General features: G+C 36.2%; 1 protein-coding gene and 1 long non-coding RNA gene across 2 annotated transcripts in view; one reads left to right on the top strand and one right to left on the bottom strand.

Annotated features, from left to right (window-relative positions):
* Window positions 1-15927, bottom strand: part of LOC115453225 — a 244124-nt gene that overhangs the window by 37925 nt on the left and 190272 nt on the right. The window lies entirely within an intron of this gene.
* On the top strand, window positions 8138-8858 carry LOC119189474. Its single transcript, XR_005112428.1, has 2 exons — window positions 8138-8476; window positions 8761-8858. It is a non-coding gene; the product is annotated as an uncharacterized LOC119189474 (long non-coding RNA).

The following is a 15927-nucleotide window of genomic DNA, read 5'->3' as shown; positions in this document are numbered from 1 at the left end:
TAATGGAAAACTCAGTCACAATTTTGTGACTCGGGATTCGAACCCAAAACCTCAGCGCGGTAGTTGTACTTGTATTATAGAATAGAAACAGAGATTCTAACTTCGGTAACCGCCCAATTTATTGCCTTCCATATTATAAAAAATGTTTGCTTCCCAAAAACGTCTTTTTGAGTTAAGTCACCTTAGTTCTAAGAGGCGGTCTGTCATTAACTCCCTACTCCCGCTCACATACTTTATATTCCATTCCACGCATCAAACTAACGTTCTATTCCCTCATTTCAAAACTCAATACCAAAGCTTTGAAGAGCACCCAACACCGTCAATTGGTATAGTATTTCTGCCTACACGGCGACAGTACAATGTGTGTACACACGTCGGCTAATCTCGGCGACACCGAGAACCAATCGGGACAATCGGTTAATCAACACCTGATATTACGCTATGTTAAACAAACTTGCAGTACATATCAATATGTGGAGGTTCCAAATAGTTACGATACATTTGATGATATCTTAACAATCTATTTAATTTATACTTATACTACCTTTTACTCGCGACTTCGCGCGCGTGACGGAGTTTTCCGGGATAATTTTTTTCTGACTTGATATGTATCGTTATATTATGACCAAATTACACAAAATCATTATAAATTGTAGCCTACATGTTATTCTGATCTATAACCAATATTACTGTAAATTTTTCATTCGAATCCATTCAGTAATTTTTCATGAAAAATAACAAACATACATCCACCCTCACAAACGTTCGCATTTATAATATTAGTAGGAAATGTGAAAGTAACTGTCTGTTACGCTTTCACGACTGAACCACTGAACCGAATTTAATGGAATTAAGTATAGAGATAGTTTGAAGGTCTGGAAAAGATATAGGGTTATTTTTATCCCTGGGTATACCACAAACCTTTTTAATGCGTGCGAAGTCGTGACCTAAAGCTAGTAATAAAAAAAAGCGGAACTTTTTGAAGATGTTTGGATGTTTGTTAAAGGTAAATGCAGCAACCGCTGAACTTATTTTGATAAAGTTTGGTACATAAACAAAATGTGTCGCAATTTAACACAATATGTATGTTGTATATTATGTAAATATACTATTGTTTTATGAACGCTTTTATTTTCCATTTTTTATATTATGCACCTGCCTCCATCTGTCACTTCACCAGCCTAAGATTGACTGGAAGAGGCTACCCTAGGCATTAAATCTGGCCATATACTTTGTATCCAAAGTTATTTAAATAAATAAATAATGGGTGGGAGACGTTACATTTGTTCGTCAAATCCTTGAGTTTTATAAAAAAATCTGTACATAAACTAAAATGTGTCTGTTCCCTCTGCAAGTTCTGTTGAAAAATACCATCCTCACAGTAACTTTGCCGGTGATAAGATATTTTTTATGTCCATTCGTACAGCGACAACCGTACACAAGGTGTTAAAACCCGCCAGAGTGGCTCACGTAAGTGTGTCGCGTTCCGGGATCAGCCTGTATATATCCGATTCCAACAGGCCGGCAGAATTGTGTTGACTGTCGAGGGGTAATCATCGCTCGTCAGACGACATCCTATTGGAGCCCACTCAACTTACCATCGAGTGCAGTAGGTCACTTCGTCGCATCCGAATAAAAAAAACATCTTCAATTCCTTAAAATAACATCCTCACAGAAACACAAATACGATTATATACCTGTATAGTGTAATATGTATAAGTGTATTTAAACATAATTAATGATATTCCGATTGGTTTTATGTATGGAAAAGTTCACAATTAATTATATTGACAAATTGAAAACGCGGGGTTACTGGGTCAACAGTTAACTGTGATAAATGAGTTAGTGTTAATCCATTTGTTTTGTTTATTTTTAAATAGTGACCCATTCCTAATGTAAAGTCTATGGGAATCAAATAATGAAGAATTTACTTACTTGAGAATACTCTATAAAAAAATCGAAGGTTTATGAAATGTCAGTCCACACTAGGCCAGCGTGGTGGTCTAAGGCTTAAACCCTCTCAGTAGTAGAGGAGGCACATGCTCAGCAATGGGACAGTATATAAAACAAGCCTGGTATTATTATTAATTATACAGCTAGCACATAACCAATTCCCTCAGTCCTAGACTCTTTTCTCCTACTTCCTCCCATAATATCTCTAACGTTATATTTTTTTTTATAAAGCCATTACACCTGATAGTAAGTGGAGTGAGCTCAATAGAATGTCGACTGACGAGAGATGATTATCACTCGACAATCGATACAATTATGCCGGCCGGTTGGAACCGGATATACACTGGCTGATCCCGGAATGCGACACACTTACGTGGGCCACTATGGCGGGTTTTAACTCCTCGTGTACGGTGGTCGGTATCCGAGCGGATATATATACTACCACCAGGGGCGGCTTTAGGGGGAGGTGAACCGGACAACCGCCCAGGGCCTCGCATCTACAGGGGCCTCGCGCGCCGTGCTTTGGAAACCTTTTTTACGATCTTACCAAGCAAACTGTTAAAACCAGGGAATTGTTTTGCGCCGTCCGGGGCAACGCGTTGTATTTGGCCGCCACTGACTACCACCAGCAAAATGTTATATATAAGGAGAATTGCCAAATTCAACAAATTGCAACCAATTCCTCCGTTTAAAATCTTTGAATTGGCCGAACAGAACACCCGGCTATATACAGAGCCGGTTATTCCAACGTGAGCCGGCGGCGGCGCGTTACAAAGGCCTTTGTAGTTAGCCGCCGTGATTGATACAAGCCGCCAGCCAGTAACAATAGTTGAGAATTATTGACCGTTATATTGGGTGGGGTATGGTTAGTTTGAACCATTCTCTGATGTGGTTATGTTTGATGCTTGATGCGAGTTTAATTTGGGATAGGTTTTTGGTTAATTACCTAATAATCGTGTTGTGGTCAGCTTGAATCGATTTATGATTTTTTTTATTCATTTACTAGCTTTTGCTCACGGCTTCGCTCGCGTGAAGGAGTTTTCTGGAATAAATGTCTCACTATATAGGTATATTTACCCCAGATAGTAGCCTATATATAACCTTCCTAGGATCTTAAACTATCTCCATACCAAATTTCGTTTTGTTATATGAAGTTTTATGTTACGTATAAAAAGTATCCTGGTTCCGTCTCCTGGTTCTAAGCTACCTCTCCACCAATTTTCAGCCAAAGCCGTTCTTGAGTTATAAATAGTGTAACTAACACAACTTTCTTTTATATATATAGATTTATGTGTACTTTAAACACAAATGTATTCAGGCGGACTTCACGCTGTAGACCTTCTCTACCATTCAAACTTAGAGTGGGTCAAAGATAATCAGGGAACGTTTAGTATATTTTTCTAGAATCCTCTGTAACAGTAGGGAAGGGTCCTTATAACCCGATTTCTGCCGGATTCCCTTTATATAGAATTAATGTAGAATCTAATTATCATTAGAACGATTTACAGACTGCATTTATGCATTAATATCTATGTGTTCTTGGCTTCTCTTTCGGAAAACTTTACGATTCGCCACTGGTATATGATAATGGTATATCTGATTTAGATATATTATTATACATTTATAGTATTGGTGGAATTCCTGATTAAAAGTTAGCAATCGTGTGACATAAACCGCCAGGCGTATTTCCAATACATACATTGGACATACCAAACAGTTTATCTATACCGGCTTTAGGAGGTCTTTTCCTTCAGGAGGCAGCCAGTGCAAAAATCATACTTGTCAGAAGCAAGGTTTCTTTCTTTTCGTTATATCTGGACTGTATTACACTTACAATAAGATACATTATACTTTATAAATAAATAAAAAACACAAACTGATAAATGATAAACTCATGCCTGTAAAACTGCTTGTGTGTACAATTTCCAAGATCCCTAGATACGTACTAAACCTAACTTATCCAGATCTAGACCGAAACTAGGCTCATCTGGGTTGGAAGCGTAGATATTCATGCGAACCGCGCCGACAAGACCCCGCGCTGAATTTTGTAACTAACTGATTATTTAACATAACACAAGCCTTTATCCCCGAGAGGTTAGGCAGAGATGTGACTAGCACGCATACAACGCCAGGCATATAATATTGATATGGTCCAATCGTATACTGCCACCGGTTCAATTTTTGAAAACTCGGTAATATTTTTAAAGTCCATTACTATAGTGGCACCGGTTTAATTTTGAATATACGGTAGTGTTTTTGAATTTAAAAAAACACGTCTAATTGATAACCTCCTACTTTTTTGAAGTCGGTTAAAAAATGTGTACAATTTTTGTTACCTGGTAATCAAACCTAGTAATTTGAAAACTGATGTTATCAATAGACAAAAGAAACGATTATGCCATTTTAAGATTAAAAGTGTTGTAGATTTTAGGCAATCTTCTCAACTAGAATACACTGTCAAAATTGTTGATTTTTGCATATAAAAGCTTGATCATTCATGCTAAAGATAAATGTGTCTACAGAGCGGCTTTACCACTTTAAAAACTCCTATATTTAAAAGATTTTGAATCGACAACTATTTAGTTAAAGATTTCTTTATCAATTATAAAATAAAATAATACAAAATCGTTTAAAACTAAAAAAATATAGATGTTTATTAGAAAATATTCACTTACCATCACAAAACTTACTTGTTCGTCTATTCTCTACTAGTTTAGGATTCTATTACATTTTAACTCCAACAAAACAACGTGTACCGCTATATTTCTGCTTGCTTGAAGCTTAATAAATAATTAAACTATAGCCTACGGGGCCGGTGAATTGTGGAAGTACCGGCGGGGGGGGGGGGATTACAGAGGGACCGGGGGGTAACGGAGGGTGTTAATTATTAGTAAGAAGTAAGAAAGTTGGGAAGTTCACACACGGCCTCCGTCTGGAGAGTTCAGAACTTCTTTCGCTTAATCAAAGGAAAACACTGGATAAGAAAGTTGATATTTAAAAATGGTATGTTATTTTTTTTATTATTTCGTGACATGTGAATATTTAAGGTATATACTACGTTAATATACTTGAGAATAGGATCCTTATCCCAATATCTTAAAGAGTTATAATTACATTGAATAGGTAAAGAAGAGCATAGTCTTCTGTAGAAGGGGCATAACCAAGCCGTTGTTTGGTTTCTTCTAAAGGACAGTACACAAGGTGTCACAAGGTGTCATAGTGGTCCACGTAAGTGTGTCGCGTTTCGAGATCGGCCTGTGTATACCCGGTTCCAACAGGCGGGCATAATTGTGTCGACTGCCGAGGGGTAATCATCTCTCGTCAGTCGACGGTCTATTCGGACCCCACTCCACTTACCATCAGGTGCAGTGTGGTCATTATGCCGCACCCATATAAAGAAAAAAACGTTTACAAGTGATTAATAATAATAATATCAGCCCTGTATTATATACTGTCCCACTGCTGAGCACGGGCCTCCTCTACTACTGAGAGGGATTAGACCTTAGTCCACCACGCTGGCCTAGTGCGGATTAGGTAAAACTCTCACACACCTCGAAATTCCTATAGAGAACTTCTCAGATGTGCAGGTTTCCTCACGATGTTTTCCTTCACCATTAAAGCGAACGATAAATTCACAAAGAATACACATATGATTTTAGAAAAGTCAGAGGTGTGTGCCCTTGGGATTTGAACCTGCGGACATTCGTCAGTCCGTTCCACACCCAACTAGGCTATCGAGTTTTTCTAAGTGGTTAGAAAAACTGTATTTGACCACTATTTTTTACAGCTAACTATAACTATAATAATTACAGACAACAGCTCTGTCATACGTGAGTAAGATAATAATGAAATATATTCGGATCACTGTTCATTATAATAAATAATAATTAGACATGTATAGTTCATGATGGCGATGTATTGATAATGTACAAGTAATTCGGCCTATATTTGTACGATAACATGTAAGGCTTGTATTGTAGATATACGTGGTATTGTTTGCTTTTGTTAATTGATATTTTGTTTATACCTGTTTACGACTACATACAGAGTCATATTGTAATAATTATTGTTTATATTATTATTAATGTTCAGAGAAATCGAAATAATTAAATTGTTATTATTTCCGAAATTTTAAAATAAAGCTGCTGCTACCTTTTGTGGTTATTTAACAGATGTATTTATATCTGTCATATTACGTTTATTTCTATAAATTAATGGAACTGCCCCAGTCCAGCTAAATTATTGACGGTGAAGGCAAATATAACAATCGACTACACTTTCAAAATATGAGACTTAACATCTACACTTCAAGGATACAAATGCATTACCATATAATTTGAAATGCAAACTTAGCATACCCCTGTCTATGAGGAAAACGAACGTTTAAAAAAGCAATAAAATACCGTCGTATTCAACATTTCAATACCATCGTACAAATCCTTAACTTTTGTAAAGGGACAAAGGTATTTAAATCTACCCTCGCATCGTCGTGCTAACGACCAATTATCGAGGCCGCGTGGATGCGGGCCGACCAGAATTACTCAGATGAATGCGAGTAAAAGATTTTTTCAATTGATTTTTTATCTTGTAACAAAATGCTTTGATTTGGATTGGATTTATAGATCTTTTTTGTTTCATTTGCATCTTTTCTTTTCGTAGGATGGGAGAGTCCACACGCGCGCTGAAGTTGACAGACGGCAAACTGTAAACTCCTAATGGTAATGATAATGCCAAAAGAAATATCACTTTGCGTGACCCACGATACAAATTCTGGGTAGATAAATAACGAAGTAACAAATCTATATATGGGTAGACAATAGACATACATGTATACATATTGTCAAGTAATAATTATATTTCTCAATTTCAAGGACATAGTAGTCAAAGTAGAAGGAATATTTGTAACGTTTCAAATTAAGTTAATGTAAAGTGTATAATACAATATTATAATACATTCTTCAAGTCTATTTACACAAACCCTATCAAACATAATTCTGCTGGTGGTAGGATATATTTTATATCCGCCCGGATAGCGACCACCGTACACAAGGTGTTAAAACCCGCCATAGTGGTCCACGTACGTGTCGCGTTCTGGGATTAGCCTGTGTATATCCGGTTCCAACAGGCCGGCATAATTGTATCAACTACCTAAAGGTAATCATCTAGCGACAATCAACATTCTGTTGGACCCCACTACACTTAGCATCAGGTGCAGTGGGATCACATTTCCATGCAGAAATAAAAAAAAATTATATTAATTGTAAAAAATAATGACTATACGGAACCCAAAAGACCGGCTGCCAGACTTCAAGACACTGTGAGCGCATTCTGCGTAGATCGGACTACCAACAGCTAAAATGTTAAAAAAGTTGTATAATTGTAAAATGTAGGTAGATATTGTAACTTTGACCTTACGGATGAACAACACCTCAGTCCCCCGTGACCATGAAGGCTGCAAAGTCTTCGAAACGTCCGGAGAAAATAAAACATTAATACCGCGATAGAATCCGAAAATTAGTTTAATTTCAATGTCTAACATTCGCGTAAACATAAGAAATCATTATATTAACTAAACTCCATACATATCCATACAATACTTCAAAATACATACACGAAATGAAACACGACACACCAATTGAACGAACAAGATGGACTGAAGCGTCCCTCCTCGGGGCTTATTAATCGCCGTGTTAATTACCTCCAGGACTAATCGTGAGCCTTTTTATTGAAAGAGGTCTCGTGAAATACCCCTAAAGGGTCTCTTTATGCGCCGGCCCGGTAATAAAGTGGGGCTTATGAAGAGCAGGGAGAACTGTAAGGCGAGTTTGTGAAGGCGTTTATTAACGTATGTTTTATTTATAATTTTTTCTACTGTGCGTGTGTGAAGTATTGTGTTCTGGTTTAGATATAGCAAGAATAGTTGGTAAAATGGAAAGACTTATCTTTTCATGTCATAAGATGATGAATCAAATGCAATATCATATTGTAATACAAATTATTTATCAACTAATTAATGAATATATTTTATAGAAAAACGAAAGGCAGCCTGAGAGTCTACTTCGAAAAACGAAATCCGTAGTTTCGGATGACGGATCGTACATTTTGTTACTACGAAGTGTTACGGATCCGATGACGGATTCGACAACGGATCCGTAATCGGATTTTGACACTTATGACATTTTACTTTCGTCGACCGCACTATGAAAACCCATTTGACATAAAATACATCGTTTCTTCGTTCGGATCTTAGCGTCAATTTTACGAAAGCTCTAAGCCTTTCGTTTGGTTTTCGTTTGGTACTCCAGAGGTTTTAAAATTGCTCAATAACTCCTGTGTGAAGAATTGTTGCAATAGGAAAGTGCTGGGCGAAGTTGGAAGCGTCTCTAACTGCGTAAAACCTTCGTAACATGGAATTTGTAAGAACTTATAGGACTTTGCCACCCCTTTTTGAAACCATCTGCGAGGATATAGTTCCACTAATTCCTCCAAAGAACATATACGGGGAATTGATACTACCACTAAGGTAAGCTACAGAAGAAATATTACTTTCTACCTTTCTCAAGAACCTAGCTGGTATTAGTATTGTAGTATTCTTAACGTCTAAATGATCTTGTTTTTGTTTTTTCACAAGCCATTAATAATTTCTAATTTTTCATAAATATGTAATTCCAGGCAAATGTATGTGGGTGCATTGACGTCACCCATATAACCATTAGAAAACTTATGAATTTTATGGCATCCTTTGTACAAAGTGCCTATGACTTTGAATTTATTAGACTTTAAACATAATATGTATTCTTGTTTCAGAATCAAATAATTAAACAACTACTAACTCGCTAGAGCTGCCATAACCAACACTGCATCACGCATGGAAGATTAACTACCAAATATATGTTATCGGAAAATAAAACATTACTTATTACAATCATGTTTATATTTGTTTTTAATTTTTTGTTCATTTCTTTTAACTCTCTCAGAACCCCCTCCAGTACTTCTTTTTTTTTTCACTTCAGTCAATGCGAAGGACCCGATTAGAGGTCCGCCTGTGTCGCTGGGTGCACTTGTCGTCGTACTCTCCTTGAAACTGTTAGGTGGAATCATAAGAAAAATGTTAATTGTTTATTGTAAACATCCTAACACAGTGTACATAAATACATGAGTTCTTATTCCTACTGGGATGAAAAATAATAAAATTCATAGAAAGATTCAATCAAATTTTACCGTAAAACCATTGTGTATATCGATGGGTAAAACTAATGATTTCTTTAATAGATTACATAATAACTGCCTTTTGCAATGAAAAGATCATTTGTTTAAAGCGAGTAAATAACATTTTAATAATAAACTTACCAATACAATAAATAATTTTACTTGTAAATTACAATTCCAATTTGTTGTGATTTTCGCCAGTCAACTTGTCAATGTCCATCAATTGTCAAAAATTCTAATATTCCACAGATTAAAACATTATGCAATAAGACCGTAGATTGCAAAATCAACAAAAATATTTGTTATTTTGTAACTAATAAATATTTAGAGTTATGAAATAATGGTTATATTACAGAAAACCTAATTAGACATCGAATTTATATGTTTTTTTCACAAGAATATCATAGAAGGTAAAATTTACGGTTTTTGAAGATATACATCTCTAATCCGACACAATATTTTCATTCGAACGATTGTTTATGGTTCCGAAAGGAACGATGACGGATACGAAGTAATTTGGTAGTAGGGTTAAATCCGAAGTTCGTCGTTTCTTCGTTTCGGAACGACGTTTCGGTGTTCGTTTTCGAAGTAGGTCTACTGGTCCTGATACGAAGCTAAATAAAAGCATCGTCAACAAAAACTATATCGCGCTGAAGCTATATTGAAGTGGGATAATTGAAGGTATAATCCGTGTACTTTGGAAAATTCCACAATTTTCTAGTACAAAGATACTCTATGTAAATGATTAAAGTTACCATACTGTACACTCCACAAGCATATCGTATTTAGAACCATGTAGCAATTAACTCAAATATTATTTTAGGTGGGTTTAATTGTGGGTAATTGTGAGTGGAAATGGACAAAAGTTGTGTCCGTTAATTAGTTCTATCCCACCCGCACCTCCCCCACTATGTAAACGCAATACTGGGCTTATCTGTAGTAGGTACAATGAAAATTCATTGCTAGAGTCGGGTTTAGTTTTGTTGTTTCAAATACTAATTTTGTATACTAGCTTTTGTTCGCGTTTACGCCCATGATATAGTTCCTGTGATAAAAATGCATTCCTAGATACTAAGAAGTAGCTAGTAATTCCGTTTGTTGAGCAAATCGCTTGCCTAATAGCAAGCACAGCAGTAATATATTAAAATTTCATTTAAATAAGTACTGTTTAGAATTCCATTTATCGCCTTTAGATAACATTCGCCTTTAAATGTAAGTCATGATGACAAACTAACATACTAGTCCCACACCAACATAACACTTGCACACTAGTGGAAAAATAGACAAAGCCATGCTCACACTGACAATTGGCCAACTAATAGCTGCGTAATTATACCTATTATAATTATGTAGCGCTAATGGACACTGTCCGAGTAATTATGACTGCGTTACGTCCCATTAAGGTAAATATCCTGCAATGGGATGATAATTGTCCAGTACTCTATGTCTCATTTAATTCTCACAATATTCATACAGGAAATAAATGAGTATCTCAAAAATTATACCTCGGAGTGTTTTATTTTTATGCCTAATTAGTTTTGTTCTTGTTGTTATTGGTTCTGTTTGTGGCTTCGTTGCTTTTAACCATGGGCTTAGTCAGCTTTCAAATAAGGGGGGAGGCGGCAAACATTTTTCTAGGAAAGAGGCTAAAAGCAAATTTATATAATCCGAATAATTAGTAGGTGCAGCGGTACCCCGCAGCCCCCACCGCCCTAATGTTTTTAGCACTTAGGAATAAAGTACCATATTATAAAAGAACTTTTAAAATTAGAGCAATTCTTCTAGAGAAAACGCACACATAAACATTAGATTCATAATTTTAGTATAGATAATGTGATGGCTGTAATTATTTTGATGTTATATCAATAATAAATAAATGATATACTTTACAGAATATTAATCTAATGCAGATTAAACAAATGTACATTATTCATTACTAAATTTGCCATTGCAATATGAACTCTATAAAACAATGAAATTACATAAAATCATTCTAAAAAAATGCATACAAAAATAAACAAAATATGACGTTAAAACACGAGACTAAAACTCTAACGAAAAGATTCAATTACTGTTTGAGTAGCGAGAAGTATTGACAGCCATCTATTGGTCCCAAATATTGACAGCCGGACCAAACAATAGGATGTCAGAACGCGGTGAAGAAGAATCAGTACAATAACAAAGAGTATTAACTGTGTTTCGGGTGGGATGCGACGTGGTAGGGCTGCGAGTATAAATTTTTAGCACTGCAAAGCATGTGCTTCGTAATAGTGGATTTTTAGGACATTTACATACTTTCGCATGTAAAGGATTATCTTAAAAATTAATACAATAATCATAACGTAAAATTTTACAAGGAAACCAATACATCGCGCCTTTATAGCGAAGAGTTAGGCAGTAGTGCAAACTGGTGCACCCACTTTTCGCCGTCTGCGTTCTATCCCACGATATGATACGGGCCGAGCCTATCACCATATTGGGCACAAAATCGAGACTTCGAGCTAAAACAAAAGTCCAATATCAGAGTACCGAGATTCGAACCTAGTTACTATATCGTATTAAAAAAAAAAAAAACACTTTTTAATCGGGTCTTAAGCGACACTCCACTTACCATCACATGTCGATACACAAAAAAACTCTTTATAAATAACTAGGTATTGCCCGCGGCTTTGCCCGCATGATATAGTTTATTGGGATAAACTTTTGCGTTATAATCTCTCAAAACTTATAAATGTACCCCGTTTTTGCAACAGTTTTCATTACTGCTCCGCTCCTTTTGATCATAGCGTGATGATGTTTAGCCTTCCTCGATAAGTGATCTATCCAACATTAAAAGAATTTTTCAGTTCGAATCAGAAATTCCTAAGATTAGTGTGTTCAAACAAACAAACAAACTTTTCAGCTTTATATAACAGTAAAAAGTATCCTATGTCCGTCTCCTGGTTCTAAACTACCTCTCTACCAATTTTAAGCCAAATCGGTTCAGCCGTTAAGTGATAAATAGTGTAACTAAGACGACTTTCTTCTATAATGTATATATAGATTCCCACCTATGACCAACATACAAAGAGCAAACATTCTAAAAGCTCTATTGTGGAGTGTAGAGTGACTCTACGTAGAGTCATGTCTCGTTATCTTTTGACTGCAGAGGTCATTATATCCCGAGCGCGGCTTGTTAGTTCACTATCCTGTTGGACCTTCCTATCAACATAACATTGGTTACGTGAATTCTACGTATATTTTATAATCCTTATATAAAAAAAAAAAACATTTTATACAACTTTCTAGCTTAATGGTAAAGCACATGTACATTTTTTATAGTTTAGCATATGTAATTTTTTTATACAGAAGTAATATATTTTTTGACGTTATCATTGAGAAAATTGATCAACTATGACATTGTTATACAAAATAAATACTGCCAATGTAGAGACGAGTAATAGCACGGCTATTATAAATCTCTCATTTCTGACTTAATACCTACATATAGTTATAATAACTATTTACTGAGTAGCGCTGCGCTGTGTTGCTTTGGCTACAAGATGTTAATTATACCACAGTTCATGATTTCACTAAAGTACTTAAATACAATTCAAAAGTGATTCGCTGCACAAATAAAGTAAGCTGGATTAACATTACCTACCGTTACCTTAATACAAACAGTATTGTAATCGGAGGAAATTCACTACGATTTCACTGCAAGCAACAAATTCAAATAATAAACCCAATATACCTGTGCAATACCCGAAATAGTGTTATTTTTTAACAGCCCTAGTGTAGAGCCAATCGTTTAGTGACGGTAGGGAAGCGCTTTCGCTGATATTCCGTGCTAGTTCGCCTGTAAACTGGACAAAGCAGCCAATTTCAAGGCACGAACGCAACATGAGCTAAACACATACACGATATGATTTTTTGTAGCATTGAGAGATAGCAGTGTAGCTTGTTCTATGGTAGGAATGTTCCCATATTTCAGCAATTTTGTGTCTAATAAGTGGTTTTAAAAATATAATAAATGTTTTGTGCATTGCTTGAATACATTTTTTGCGTCGACTATATCTATAAATATTATAAAACAAAGTCCCCTTTTCTGTCTGTCTATATGTTATAGATTTTTTCAAAATCTACTAAACGGATTTTTATAAAATTTGGTATGGAGATAGTTCAAAACCCTGGGAAGGTTTGGCTACTTTCTATCCCGGGAAAATATATAACGGGACTTTTATCCCGAAAAACTCCTTCACGTAGGCGAAGTCGCGAGCAAAGGCTATTTCGAGTATAAGAGCAAAAAAAAGATTGTGAAGTAGCTTTAATGTTAGTTTTTGTATTGTTGAGAATTAGCACAAATCAAAATAAAAAAGTACTGGAACTCGCTCATTGACCTCAAACTATACGAAAAAAAATTGTTGATCCTCTTTTCTCAAAAAGAATGACAAACGACCTTCCCATTAACATCAGCAAGAATCCCTAAAGAGCTCACACAAAAAGACCATTACAATCCCACAAATGTAAGTATGATTGCAATACAGGGTGCGTCGAAAAACCATTTCAACTCCAAATGTAATATTCAACAAACCGCGCTGCACTCGTTAGGTATAAACTTGGGTGCGCCATTTGGAATCAATTTGGGGGTGGGTGTGAATTTTTCAGGACCCCACCTTCCCCAACCCGAAGACGTCTGCAGACGGTTTGAGTGATTTTCCAGTGTATATTTAGACGCTCGCGGTTGATCATGTTATTCATCTGGGGATTGTGGGGAAATATTGCGCTCTAAAAGTTAGAGTAGAAAGACTTTGTTTTTTAACAATAGAATACAATCCAACGGCAAATGATCACATCAACAAATATAATTTAAAGGTATTGATAATGCATTATTGAACTACGGGAAGGCGAGATCATTGGTAATAATTGGGCACTGTACCAGCCTCCGAGCTGACAGTACAAAACCTAATATCAAACTGATTTCTTGACATTCGACATTGAAATAAAACAACTTAACGATCTTTTTCCGATGTGTTGGAGACTTTGCTGCCTTCATTGACCTGGTTTGGACGTTACGAGTAAAAATTAAACAAATTAAATAAAAAAAAACACATCTTAATATTTTTATTTCAAACCTAATAACACCTGCCACGTTTTCAAATCGAAAACCTCATTACGGCATACGTATGGCGTACACGGCACAACTACGCCACCGAAGCAGTCATTGCTTTACCATTAGCAATAAAATCATCCCTAATGTGATAGTCTCACAACGTAATCCATGGGACCTAACATGGAAAATGGTCGTTTTCCATCTCTGTATACCTCAAAAAGGGAAAGGCGTGATGATGTATAACACTAATTAGAATAAGAAGCAACCTTGCCAGATGAGCTACTGAAGAAGTGTTTAATTATGCAGGGCGGGTGCAATTCGATCCAGATTGTACGGGGAGTCCATCGTACTGTCGTTTGGTAAAGCATTGCTTTGTTCGAAATGTGCATAGTCTGCAGCGTATCAGTAATTTGAATCCGATTGCCATTGTCTTGGTACGTTGGATTAAACTATCCTTCGGATTTTTTACAGTTTATATACTACTAGCGACCCGCCCCGGCTTCGCACGGGTGCAATGCTGATACTATATACACTACAGTAAAACTGTGAACGTTGTATATAAAAACATAGCGGCCCGCTCTGGCTTCGCACGGGTATAACATAACAAAATAACAGTATTTCTCCACTATTTAATGGATGTTATTATACATATAAACCTTACTCTTGAATCACTCTATCTATTAAAAAAACCGCATCACAATCCGTTGCGTAGTTTTAAAGATTTAAGCATCCAAAGGGACATAGGGACAGAGAAAGCGACTTTGTTTTATACTATGTAGTGATAATTTTTTCCCGACGTTTAGAATCATTTTGTATAATTATAAATTGTAGGTAGATGTCGTAACTTTGAATTTTCTGACGCCCAACACCTCAACCACCCCTCGTGACAATGAAGCCTGCCAAGTCTTCGTAACGTCGGCAGAAAATTATAATATACAAAAACGCGACAAAATCCAATAATGTTTTATTACAATGTCTAACATTCGCGTAAACATAATAAATCTAGATACGTTTTTAAGGGCCATATACATATCTGCTTAGTATCGCTATGACGTGTGATAACAGCTGACACGCTGTCAAGTTATAGTCAGCATCTTAACTAATAAACAATTGCCATCTCAAGTGATATCTTAAGTCATAGCAAACATCAGATTTAGACAGTTGAGTTTCGTCTATTGAACTGCGCGGACTCGACTGACAACAGGCGCTTAAATAACAGCGCAAGTTTAGTTTATTAAATAGTTCAATACATTAAAATAATTTTTATACTAGCACGGATAAGTGTCCCCACTGCACCTGGTGGTAAGTGGAGTGGAGCTCAATATAATGTCGACTGACGAGAGATTACCCCTCGGCAGTCGACACAATTATGCCGGCCTGTTAGAAATGGATATACGCAGGCTGATTCTGGAACGCGACACACGTGGGATATTATGGCGAGTTTTAACACCTTGTGTGTGGTGGTCGCTATCCGGGCGGATATTAAATATATCCTACCAGCAAATTCTATTTAAAATTTTCAAAACTGAGAACGGATTATAATTAATGGGGCAATAAGCAAAGTTTATGTTTTTGTTGAGATTCCTTCGGGGTAGGTATCATTGCTTTTATTTCTACTAACAAGCACAGTGCAACCACTCCTGAGTTCTTTGAAGACTGAAGGAAATCGTTGG

Source organism: Manduca sexta, chromosome 3 (genome assembly GCF_014839805.1).
Source record: "Manduca sexta isolate Smith_Timp_Sample1 chromosome 3, JHU_Msex_v1.0, whole genome shotgun sequence".
Lineage (NCBI taxonomy): Eukaryota > Metazoa > Arthropoda > Insecta > Lepidoptera > Sphingidae > Manduca > Manduca sexta.
The sequence above is the reverse complement of the archived record's forward strand: the minus strand, read 5'-3'. Positions and strand labels throughout refer to the sequence as shown.